This window comes from Gracilinanus agilis, chromosome 4, assembly GCF_016433145.1.
Source record: "Gracilinanus agilis isolate LMUSP501 chromosome 4, AgileGrace, whole genome shotgun sequence".
Classification (NCBI taxonomy): domain Eukaryota; kingdom Metazoa; phylum Chordata; class Mammalia; order Didelphimorphia; family Didelphidae; genus Gracilinanus; species Gracilinanus agilis.
Window position 1 is genome coordinate 327457095 of NC_058133.1, and position 14189 is coordinate 327471283.

Genomic DNA, 14189 nt, shown 5'->3' on the forward strand with positions numbered 1-14189 from the left:
CTCTATTGGGAAGATAGAAATAACTAAACCAGTGACAACTCTCCTCTATGTTAAAGTTGATTGTAATGTGCAAAGTGCCTTGTAAAATATTCATCCTTATTGAGTAATATTTCTTAAGTGTTCTCAGGGACATGATGCTATGCCATTACACAGTGAATGAAGATCTAATGCAGCTCTCCCAGGGAACACAATTCTATTTGCATTTTGAAAATGGAAAAAAATGTAGCCTAGAATGACTCAGTAGATGTCACAGGAAAAGCCAATGGTAAAGTTCATAGTTTTTGTCCTGTGGGATGAATTGGTTATGCTTCAGCTACTCTATTCTATCTGAATACCTTAGTAATCCCAGTAGAATATAAGCTCCTTGAGGGAAGAAACTATATCACTTTTTTATTTGTATCTCGAACAGTTAGAATAGTGACTCACTAATAGTAGGTACTTAATAAATACTTTTAATACATTCATATGTTGCCACACAATTATGTTGATTAACTTGAAGAATGTGACTGGATCAGAAAGGCTGGAAAGTCCTTCAAAATCTCTTCAAAAATCTCACTCACTAGGTAAATATTACTTCTATAACTAGGGTCAATGGAATATATAATATATTGGGGTATGATGTGATAACCCAATTTTCTAATCCCTGGGGTCATTAAAACTATATGACCTAACCTGCAAATAAAGAAATTTCAATCACCAACACCTCTCAGTCCATTACTTCTCATATATAATCCACTGATAAAATGAATACAATATCTTTTCAAATACTTTTGGATCCAATCCCCATTCCTGAGATCCCAGTGCCAGGTGAGAATTGGAAGAAGGATGGAAGGATGGATGGGAGAAAGGAGAGAGGGAGGTAGAGGAAGGGAAAGGAAGGTAGTGGTCGCTAGTTAATCTTGAAACAGTCTTGTGTAGTTGTTAGGGCAAAAAGCTGATATTAGGGTGATGTGAGGACAAAAATCTGCCTCTTATACTCACTAGCTATGTCACCATAGGCAAGTTCTCTCAGTTTCCATTTCCTCATCTATAATATAAGTATAATACTACCTATTTTACAAATTTGTTGTCATATACAAACAAGATCATATATGTAAAGCACTTAAAACCATAAAGTATTGTATAAATATGATGATTATGTGACTTGACATTGCTTTACTTTCCATAATATCATCTTCCACTTCATTTCACCAGGACTTACTTATTAATCAGTTCCTTGTACCTTGCCTTTCGCCCCAGGCCATATTTCCATGAAGAACCAAATCCATAGGATGATAGACTTAGAGCTCAATGGAACCTCAGAGGCCAACTAGTCTAACCAACTAGTCTAAAACTATGGATGTGAATTATTATTATATATGTTCTGCATGCTTCCATCTATGTATTGTAAAATTTGTTAAAATACTGACAATTAAAAGTGTGTGAGGTGTTCAGGAAGGACCTCGATTTTCACCCAGCTTGGAGTCCACTTTTCACTCAACTCTCACCTGTGACTCCAAGGAGTTATAGCATGGCCAGTGGCCACAGTCTGGTAAAACCTACTTGGCAGGCAGGCTAAACCAGACTGAGGGGAATCTACATGCTCCAAACCCATCAATGCCTTTAGGGGGATGTCTACCCCAAGCATGTGAAGACTACCCTAGGCAGAATGGGAGAATTTGTTCCAATAGCCATGAAGGTGGTGGAAGCAGGTTATGGAGCACCTACAACTTGGCCAGATAGTAAAGACACCATGGCCATCTACTGCATCCCAGGTCAACACAAGTCATCTTGAGTTTTGTCTTACCATTGTATTTCAATGACTCAGGAAGAGAGAGAGGCTTACAGCTTTGTGCAATTCTGTTTCACTCAAATCTAGTTGACAAGCAAGTCAAGACATCATCCCATAATGTGATTGGCCTCTTCCAAAGGAAGACTTTAAACTATGAAAATAATAACATCAATTCATTTCGTCCCTATTGACACTTCTCAAGTTAAAAAGGGCTTAGGCAGGTAATATTTGAAAAGCAGTATTAGATAGTGAATAGAGAGCTAGCCTTGGAATCAGGAAAACTTGGATTCAAATTTCTGTCTTTGACAAATATTGGTGTTATATACCCTACCTATATGCTATATACCTTAGGCAAGCCAAAGTTTTTTTTTCTTTTGTTTAAAAGGTTACTCTCAGTGCCTAAGGTAACTGTTTAAAACTAGAAGTTTCAGAGAAGGTTCTGATCATCTGAGTTGGTAAAGGAATTTCCTCACTGAGAGCTCTCTATGAAAATAAAATCACAGGTCCACCTAACTCTCCCCCCCTAAGCCCAAATATACCAGGGTTATTTTCTCATAACAGTGTCAATACATTGCAAAGGCATTTGTCAAGCTATGAACTGTGCACTCTCTTTGACCTAGAAATACCACCACAAAATCTAAACCGTAGAGAGATCTAAAAAAGTGCAAAGGACTCATATATAACTCTTTTTGTTGCAATGAAGAATTTTAAATTGAGGGGATGCCCATCAATAGAGGAATGAATGAACAAAATGTGATGTATGAATATAGTAGAATATAATTTTTCCATGGGACATGATGAAGGGAATGATTTTTGAAAATCTGGGAAGGTTTGCATTAGCTGATGAAAAGTGACATGAGTGGAACCAAGGGGACAATTGATAGAATAACAACAACATTGTAAAGACAAACATTGAGGGACTTAAGAACTCTGATCAACACAATGACAAGCACAGGATTCCAGATGACTAAAGATGAAACATGCTATCCAGTCCTCCTGATAGATAAAACATGAACTCAGTGTATAATGATACATGTTTTTTTTCAAACATGACCAATGTGGGAATTTATCTTACTTGACTCTGTAATATTTCTTAGGAGGGTTTTTAAGATTTTTTTTTTATTTCTCTATTCTCACTGAAAAAAAGTGGGGAAGGGGAAATGGAAGGGAATGATAATATATTTTTGTTAATTGATAAAAATAAAACTAATTTCTTAAAAGAAAAAAATTAAGACCAGTTAAAAAAAGGAAAATCTGTTTCTGTTTATTCTTTTGTTCTCAACTAATTATTTTATATGCTTGACATTCTTTTGAGGTTATGAATTAGAACAGCTAAATACACAAATTATTAGGCTGAGAACAGGCATGTCAGCATGGGCACAATCCACTAATTCCTTTACTGTTGACAGACAGTTACCAGCATATATTTGCTTAAAGCGGCCCATACAGAGGGGCACAGAAATAAATAGTTTTTGACATATGCAAGCTGCTTAAGTAAGTAAGAGATGTTTGATATTTGTAAAAAAATTTATTGCAAATGGATTATTGTGACATGAACATGCTAACCAAGAGGTTTTTCCCCTTAGAACTCATGCAATGAGGTGCAGAAATTCACAAACTACAGTATAAAAACCATTCCTAGTTCACTGGCCATATAAAAACAGGAAGCTAGATGAATTTGGACTGCTGTCCATAGTCGTGTGAAGGTTGGTCTAATGCACTGTTCTCCAACATGAGGGTCAAAACCTTAGTCCAATGGGTGTTGGTAAGAAGGAAAAATCAATAGCCAACCTCTGGATTTATTTCCAAAACAATTATACTTACCTTTGTCCTCAGCAATGCTCCCTTCTTCTACTTTACTAGCTTGCAGACTCCAACTTTCTTTTGCCTGGGTGTTATTAGCTTCTGAGGGAAGCTGTGATTTAACTGCTACTGTGTGCTATAGGAAGACTTCAATACCCTTAAAACCTGAGCAATGACCCTGTCCTTCCTTCCCCATTTTAGATGACAATGGAAAACTCTGGCAGAATAGAACGAGTAGACATGGACAGCTTGTGGACATCATAGATTTTGTTTCATTATCATTATCCATGAACCCTCTGCTAAGCCTCACTATTACTACTGAGGACTCTGGGATCAAATGTTCTTTCATCTTTATCTTATCCTTTAAATTTTTTTTCTTTGTGCGTTTTATAATGAGCATAGTTATTAATCCAATAGTACCTAAAGGAACCAGACAGACCTGTTATTTCATTAGTCTAGGGACTCCCAGGTAAAGAAAGCTCTCTACCAAATTCCTCTGCAATGTATAATCTTACAAATTAAGACACTCCATTCACTATGGAAAGGGGAATAAACACTTATATAATACTTACTATGTGCTAGGTGCTTTGCTAAGTGTTTCACAAACATTATAACATTTACCCCTCATAACAACCATGTAAAATTGATGTTGTTGTTATACTTATTTAATAGTTGAGCAAACTGAGGCAGACAAAACTTAAGTGACTTGCCCAAGATGACACAGTAAGTGACTGGGGCCAAAAATGAATTTAGATCATCTTGACTCTCTTCACATAGATCCAACTATGTCACTCCCTTGCTCAGCAAACTTCAGTAGCTCCCTATTACTTCTAGGATTAAATATAAAGTGCTCCCATTTAACTTTTAAATCCCTTCACAACTTGGTGAAACTCTTACCTTTAAAGTCTTCTTACACTTTACTGCCCTCCTACTCATGATACAGCCAGATGGCCCCACTTATTACTTCTTGCATGAGACATTCCATCCTGTGCCTGGAATAATCTTCTTCGTCAACTCTGTCACTTGAAATACCTGGTTTCCTTCAGAATTTAATTCAAGTGTCACCTATATGAAGTCTTTTCTAACGTCCCCCCACCCTCCTGCCACTGCTTTGTGTCTTAAAGTACTTTGTGTCATTTTGTATTTATATCATTTATATTATAACATATATTATCTATGTTCATATGGTCTCACCAATTATAAAAAAAGTTCCTTGAAGTCATAGATTGTTTGACTTTTGTCTTTGTGTTTCTCATGCTTTGCAGAGTTCCTGGCACATAGTGGGTATTTAATAATTTATTGATCATGAACTACTGTAGTAAGACTTCAGTGAAAGATGTAGTCATTAGCTTTTCTTTTTCCTTTTTTCTCTTTCTTTCTTTTCTTCTTTCTTTCTTTCTTTCTTTCTTTCTTTCTTTCTTTCTTTCTTTCTTTCTTTCTTTCTTTCTTTCTTTCTTTCTTTCTTTCTTTCTTTCTTTCTTTCTTTCTTTCTTTCTTTCTTCCTTTCTTTCTTATAATGGCAACCTTGGAGGCATGCTGGTTGGAGTGCTGAACTTGGACTCAGGAAGACTCATCTTCCTGAGTTCAGATCTAGTCTTAGACACTTACTGTGTGATGGATGGCAAAGCATTTAACTCTATTAGCCTCAATTTCCTCATCTATTAATTGAGCTGGAGAAGGAAATGGAAAACCACTTCAATGTCTTTGCCAAGAAAACCCCAAATGGGTTCAGGAAGAGTGAGATAAGACTGAAAATGCCTGAACAACAACAAAACCTTAGGGTAAATGCTCACATATTAAACTTAAGCTACTTTGTATATTATTGTGCCTATTTCATTTTTCATAATGATAATATTCCATTGGAATGACTTTATTGGGTGAGTGCTAAGGTATGTCAGTGTGACATTCTATGGTTTTAAACTCTTGTTGGAGAGCCCATTAACATCTGTATCATATTCCAGACTAGGCATGTTTTGGAGAATGAGCGAAAGCATTATGGTACAGTGTGAAGAGGACCTGAATCTAAGAAATAGATCTACCATTTACTAGTTGTGTGGCTTTGGGCAAATCAATTCACCTCTCTGCTCCTTAGATTCCTCATTGATAAGAAAAGAAGGTTGGGCCAGAAGATGTGTAACATTTTTTTCGGTTCTGAGTCTATGCTCCTAAATCATTCATTTTATTTTATAATTATTTCATCTTAGTTAAACCATACGGTATCTGCCACAATAGAGAGATGGGTGTTGCCATGGAGATGGTAACAAAGGTAGTGATGGAGGGGAGCGGTCATCCAGCTGAGACAATATCAGGGAAAAGATACTGGATTTAGAGTCAAGCAAGAACTTGCCCACAAAAAGAATAAAGAACAGAAAAAAGGAGTGCACTTTAAAAATATTAACTCATTTGTTCATTACAACAAGCTGGAGATGTGGGTACTATTCACATATGAGGAAACTGAGGCATTGACTGGCCAAATTCACACAGGTAGGGAGTGCCTGAGACAGGATTAAAACTCAGATGTTTAGGACTCCTGGTCCAGTATTCTATCCACCAGAGGTGCTTGTTTAGAAATGGCACAATCATGTGTCAAGCAGATTGTAGAGGGGATTTGTGCAAGGGTCAGTGAGAACTGTACTAGTTGTCATCCAAAAATCCTCCCAAAACTAAGAAACTATAAATTGGGTGCATCTAGGTGGCTCAGTGGATTGAGAGCTAGTCCTAGAAATGAGAACCCTGGTTTCAAATCTGACCTCAGGCAATTCTTAGCTGGTTGACCTTGGGCAAGTCATTTAATCCCCATTGCCTAGCCCTTATTGCTTTCTGCCTTAGAAGATGGAAGGTAAAGGTTTAAAAAAAAGAGAGACTATTGAACTAGAGAGAATACCTCTAAGCTAGAGGTTACTAATCCAGGGTTCATAAATTTTTAAAAACATATATTTGGATAACTTTCAATATAATTGGTTTCTTTTGTAATCCTATATGGTTTATGACATGTATTTTAAAACATTATTCTGAAAAAGGGACTACAGGTTTCACTAGACTGTCAAATAAGTCCATGTCACAAAACAATCAAGAAGTTTTGCTCTAAGATTCCTTCCGGCTCTAAATCTGTGGTCTTATGATTCAATCGAGCTGTTTTCAGAAAAAAAACAAAAACAATACCTATTTAATAAGGTGAGTATATGATTAAGTCTATTCGATGTGGTCTTTCAATGCATTAAGAATTCTACAGCTCTTATATTTTCTATGACATGAAAAATGGGAGTTACTTGAATAACAGTGATTTGGGGGTGAATAGAGCATACCTTTCCGAGCATCCCAACATCTCTCTGCCAACGTCTGATTTTGTCCCCTAATTTTGGAATCAGAGGACAGGAGATTCAGATTCCATTTCTGATGCTTACTACTCATATGACCTTGGACAACTCATCTGATCTCTGTGAACCTCAGCTTTCTTGTCTTTAAAATGAGTGGTGTGGTTAAGACCAGGGGTTCAATTCTACTGAAATACTGTAATCAAAATATTAATTAAAAAAACACAATTTCGTTGATCTCAAGTTAAGAGCCCATTTCTAAGGTTTCATTTACTTCAAGATTTATGATCCTATTATGACCTCCATTGGGTACAAAGATAGCCACAAAGAACTTGTCATGGCAGATGCAAAGGTGGAAGAAGTTGCTATTACTCTGTTTCTGGAGGAAGACAACATTCCCTAGCCCTACTGCTCATGAGCATAGAGACTACACTGTCATCTCTACCTATCAGTTCATGGCACTTCTTATTCCCAAGAAGGATCCTGTAAAGACTGATTAATTGTCTGCTCACTCCTGTTTGAATCTTATAGAAAAGAGATATACAGAATTATTAAGTCACGTTCTGAGTTTCAAGTACCAAATCAAGTCTCTGCCACAGAAGACTGTTATTGTTAAAAAGTCTCTTTTGGAGTGGATGGATAAAAATTTAGTTTCAAACAGAAACTGTTAGAATGTTATTCGAGTTAGGGATGAGGAAAAAAAAACCCAAACCCATGGAAAGGAAGCTGTTTCACTTTCCCAGATGACTGACACCATGAGAGATTACTATGAGGGGGAAAAATTCTTATACTGTAATGATTTTAGGTCTCCCAGCCAAGAGCTGAGAGAGATCCCACAGTTATTAAAGCTAATAAATCAGGGAGAGAGATCCTACATACAAATCTGGACAGCTTTTGCATTTTTCTGCTCTCAAAGCTCAAAGTCTTTCAAGGCCCCCTCCTTTTACATCATCCACCATGGGCATTTTAAAAACAGCAAAGGGACTCCTGGGACAGAGAGTTCTATAAGATGTAATTACGGTACCTTATTTTTAAGGGTTTTAAAAGTGCATCTTTATGGCCGTGTGTAGTCTCAGTAACTATTTTATGTGTTTGATTGACATAAAACATGCATTGGCATAAAACATTTCCTAGAATTACAGAAACGTGAGGCTTTGGTTACCTTTCCTTTCCCCACCCCCTAGTGACATGGGCTCCATTCTTCCTGTCCTTATTCATTTGTTAGGTAATGTTGATCAGCTGTATTTAACAAAATGCAGTCAGTGACCTGAGACAACTCTGTTGGCTGCTGTAACAGCTCTAGTAAACTCAATTAAAGTATACTTGACTCATGAACTGGATGTAGACTTAGACACATGATTGATCTCATGAAAGAAGATCATTATTAATAATAATAATAATAACAATAATAACTGGAATTTATATCGTACTTTAAGGTTTGCAAATTTCATATATATATATATTATCTAGTTTAATCCTCACAATAACCTTGGGAGGTTGTTGTTATTACTATTCCTCATTTTACAGATGAGAAAACTGAGGAAGAGAGAGGTTAAGTACCTGACCCTGGCTCAAACAGTCAATAAGTATCTGAGGTCAAATTTGAACCCAAATCTCTATCTGTCCTATTCATGGCTGTCAATTGTTAAGGTAAGTGGGAGGGGTTGCCATCCTTTTCAGATATGATAGGTGTTTTTGTACAGCATATGCAGATAGTTTTAAAGTTTTATAGAGTGACTAATGCCCATCTGGGATAAGCCAAGCTGTCAGCTTCCCTGACATTTTTGGCCAGAATTCAGAAATGTTGGCTGAAGACACTGGGACAAGCCCAGATTTTACACACACACACACACACACACACACACACACACACACACAGCCCCTCAGGAAGCTTTCACCACAATCCAGAGACAATAAATATGCTTGCTTGCTCATGAGGGAAGGTTTAAGCCTCATTCAAAAATCTTGGAAATGCCAGTAGTAGTAAATATAAGGACCCTCTTTCTCAACATACCAATAGAAAGGCCTTGGACTTTTCTTTACCTGACTGGGGATCTACTTGTGCTGGGGAGTAGGTGGAAGTGTGGAGTAAGGAAGCTTGTGTGTTCCTGGAGCAACCTCCCTCTCTTCAGTGAAAAAGGAGCTCTTAGATGGAAACCAGACAGTTCCTGGACATCATATCTAAAGTCACTCATGTCTAAAGGCTGAGGGACCAAAAGGACCACTGGTGGGAATAATGAACTTCCTTCTGATGATTTCAGGGAAGCACACCTCCAAATTTTACTCCCTTCACTTATTATCCAATTATCTTACATCAAAGTTTACCAAATAGGAAATTAGAAGATTTGAAGAACATAATGAAACAATAGAAAGAAGACTGACTTTGGAGACAAAGGACTTGGGTCCAAATCCTGCTTTATGCTTATTTCTTGTGTAATGTTGGGCTTCAGGTACCTTTCTGAACCATGAAAGGCTTGGAAGAGATGTCCTTTTATATATCTTCTAGTACTAAAATCCTAGAGCATCTTGAGTTCTCTCTGATAACTTTTGACAATATTGACTTATATGTGACTTTTTAATTTTTTTATTCAAAGCTTTTTTATTTTCCCAATTACATGTAATAATAATTTTCAATATATATTTTCCAAACTCATAAGAGTCAAATTGCTTCCCTCCTTCCCTTCCCTCCCACCTCCTGGAAATGGTAAGCAATTTGATCTAGATTATACATGTATTATCATGTAAAACATTTCCATGTTGGTCATTATTGTAAGAGTATTTATAAAACCAAACCCCCTAATTAAACCATAAATAAATGAAAGTAAAACATAGTATCCTTTGATCTTCATCAGATTCCAAAAGTTCTTTCTCTGGAGGTGAATAGCATTCTTTGTCATAAGTCCTTCCAAAATGTCCTAGATCATTGTATTGCTGAGAGTAGCTAAGTCTTTCACAATTGATCATTGTAACAATTGCTGTTACTGTGTACAATGTTGTCCTGGTTTCTGCTTATTTTGCTCTGGGTCAGTTCATGTAGATCTTTCCAGCTTTTTCTGAAATCATCCTGTTCAATGTTTCTCATACCACAATAGTATTCCATCACCAACATATACCACAATTTGCTCAGCCATTCCCCAACTGATGGATATCCCTTCAATTTCCAATTCTTTGCTATCACAAAAAGAGCAACTATAACTATTTTTGTACTAATAGGTCCTTTTCCCCTTTTTCATTACCTCTTTGGGATACAGACCCATTAGTGGTATCACAGGATCAAAGGGTATACACAGCTTTATAGTCCTTTGGGTATAGTTCTAAATTGCCCTCCAGAATGTTTGGATTAGTTCACAGTTCCACCAACAATGCATTCATGTCCCAATTTTGTCACATTCCCTTCGACAGTTATCATCTTCCTTTACTGTCATACTGGCCAATCTGATAGGACTGAGTTGGTACCTGAGAGTTGTTTTACTTTGCATTTCTCTAATCAGGATTGATTTAAAACATTTTACATATGATTATTGATAGTTCAGATTTCTTATTTGAAAATTGCTTGTTCATATCCTTGACCATTTGATTTGACTATTTTTATGCTTATATGTTTTCCTTCTGAAGGTTGTGGCAAATGATGGGATAATTTCCTTTCATAATAATAATTAGCAATTATATATAGCACTTTAAGCTTTGCAAAATGCTTTATAAATATTTTGTCCCTTGATCCTCACAACAAACTTGAGAGATGGGTGTTATTACCTCTATTTTTTACAATGAGGAAACCAATACAGAGTTTGAGTTACTTGCTCAGACTTATACTTCTAGTATGAATACTAGACTCAATTTGAAGTTAGTTCTTCCTTCCATTCAACTTTCCATAATGTTAAAAGACCATTTTTGTATTCTTTCCCAAACAACAAACTCATTTATTGTATTCTATTGTCCTTTTATCATTCCTTCCACATTTGACATAACAATCCCTATATTCCCTTTCAGTGTCCTGTAAAGTTTTATCTCAGCCTTTGAACAAGCTACCAATACAAGAAGGTATGAGCTTGCAATGAGGGACAGTACAAAGTATGTTGAGTCTGGAACCAGGGAACTTACATTCAACTCCTGATTGTCACTCAGTCCTTGCTTAACCTTGATCAATGTGTGTCCCTACTCTGGGCTTCAGTTTTTTCATCTTTAACATAAGGATCCTTTAGATTAGATGACCTCTGAGGTCTCTTCCAGCTCTAAATCAATGTCACTATGAAAGGGGTGTCCATGTTCCATGTGTTAATGATAAAGAGATCATAGATAATGTTCTGAGTAGTGGTGACACGTCAGAAGACAAAGTGAAAAATAAAGAGCTTGAGAAAACCACTTAGGCAAAGGCTGATTCGGTTTTCAATCCACTATTTTAAAATTTAAGTAATATTGCTAAAATATTTTGTTTCAACACATTAAACATTTACTAGTGAGAAGTGACATGATGCAGTGAAGAGAATGATGACTTTGGAGCCAGGGTTCAAATCCTGTTTCTGATACTTAATATTTTAGGGACCATGGAAAAGTCACTTAACCCCTCCATGCTTCAGGTTCCTTATCTTTATAAAAATGAGTTTTTTGACTAGATGAACTTTAAGTTTCCTTCCAGATCTAAATCTATGAAATTTTCATACTATAATCCAATAAACATTCCCTGGTGATTTTGCATTATATTTTAAAAAATAACTTTTATTCTTTCTATCAACAAAATCTCTCTTCTCTCCCTTTATTAATAAGGAATAAAAAACAAGTTCTGTGTTATAAACATGAATAGTCAAACAAAAACAAATTCTTGAACTGGCCACACCACAATTTGAACTGATCTGATCTTGTTTTCACCTTCCCATTAAAAAACAAGTTAAAGCCACTGAATTCTCATACTAACAATTTGTTGATTCTAAGGCAGAAGAGCAATAAGGGCTAGGCAACTGGGATTAAGTGACTTGCCCAGGATCACACAATTAGGAGGTGTCTGAAGTCATATTTAAACCCAGGACTTCTCATCTCCAAGACTGGCTTTTAAACCACTGAGCCACCTAATTGTCCCAAGTTTAATATTTCTCATTTATTTTACAGAAAGGCAACCATGTTATGCCACATCTTTTGTGACCCATATATGCCACGAGGTCTCAAGGTCACAGTGTTTAAAAGTAGAAGGATCCTTATAAGATTTCTAAGCCCATTATCTTCACTTTATAGAAGGTAAAACAGTCCCAAAAGGATGAATCAATTTGACCAAGATCATACGAGAAATAAGCAACAGAATCGCATTCTCTGATTCATTATTATCATCAAGGAATGTATTTACATAGAGTCTTAAGGTGCATAAAGTCCACTTCACATTTGTCATCTCTTTCCATCTTCATAACAGCCTTATGAAGTCAGTCCTATCATTATCCCCATTTCGCAAAGGAAGAAAGAGACCGAGAGATTCAGTGACTTGTTCAGGATACATAACTAGTAAGTGTCTGAAGTAGAATGCAAACTGTACTCATTCTGACTCCAAATCCAGTGATCCTTCCATTGCATTTCATTTGGGAAACTTAGAGTACATTTTACTTTATAGAGAAATATGTAAGACTTTTTAAGTTGCGTTTATAAACAATAAGAAAAGAAAGTCTAGACCCTTGTTCCAATATTTTAAAATGTATAATATGCTTCATAGGTTAGGTGAAACAGTGGCTAGAGTTCCATGCCTAGAGTCAGGAAAACTCATCTTCCTGAGTTTAAATTTGGCTGTTTGACCTTAGGCAAATCACTTAACCCTGTTTGCCTCAGTTCCTCATCTGTAAAATAAACTTGGAGAAGAAAATGGCCAAACACTACAGAATCTTTGCCAAGAAAATACCAAATGGGATCACAAAAAGGTGGGCATGGCTGAAATGACTGAACAAGGACCAAATATTACTTAATTTACTTGTATATTAATGGAAGATTAGTATAGGGGAAGAAAACTTGTAGAATGGAAGGAACATTACTTTTGGAGTCAGTCAGAGGACATTTTTTTTTTTGCTGTGTGACTTGATCTAAGTCTCTTAATCTCTCTGGTATTTAGTTTCTTCATCTGTAAAATGATGGATCTAGACTAGATTGGATAAGGTCCCATCTAGCTCTAGATTTCTGATTTAAGCAAATTGGGAAAAGATTATTTTATAGAGCTAGCCAACATAATTAAAAAATAATTTGGAGGAAATAAAGATCTTGATTTGGTAAGGAAATAATAATAAAAAAGAGCAATAGGCAAAGTCTAGCATTTCTAGACCTCAGGTTAGTAAGCCTTAGAACTATTTGGTCCTAAAAAACAGAGAAAGAGATGGGTGGAACAGGCTAGATAAGGGAGAAGAGAAATAAATGGAACTCAACAATCCATTGTTCAATAACCCTGAGAACATAAATTACCTGGCAAGAATTCTCTATTTGGTAAATACTGTTGAGAAAACTGGAAAATTATTTATCAAAAAACTAGTTTAGATGAACATCTTATACAATGTGACAAAATGCACTCAAAAATAGATATATGGCCTGAACATTAAATATCATACTAAAAAAATTAGAAAAGAACTTAGCTCAAATGCCTTTCATAACTATGGTTAGAGGAAGAATTCTTAGTTTAAAAATAGATGGAGTTAACCGCAAAAGAGAGAAAAAAAAAAGAAAATTTTGATTGCCTGAAATTGAAAAGCAATTTGTCTAAACAAAATTAATACAATGGCAAGAATGGAAGTGACTATTTGCAGAAATAAACCTTTCATCAAATATCTCTAATAAAGTAAGATATCCAATGTACACAAGGGGAAAATTCATTTAGCCAGTAGATGAGTAGCCAAAGAAAATTAATAAAAAAATTTTAATTCTTACTTTCAGTCTTAGAATAAATACTTAGTATTAGTTCCAAGACAAAAGAGTGGTAAGAGTTAGGCAGCTGGCATTAAATGACTTGCCCAGTGTTACAGCGCTAAGAAGCACATGACATCAGATTTGGACTCACGATGTCCTATCTTCAGGCTTGGCTTTCTATCCATTTAGTTACCTAGCTGGCCCATAAATAATTATTTTATTTATTCATGTTTTAAAACCCTTACCTTGTGTTTTAGAATCAATACTAAATATTGGTTCCAAGACAGAAGAATGATAAGGACTATACAACTGGGATTAAGTGATTTGTTTGGGGGGTCATACAACTAGGAAGTGTCTGAGGTCAAATTGGAATCCAAGACCTTTTATTTCTAGACTTGGCTCTCAGTCCACTGAGTCACCTAGCTGACTCCCCCACA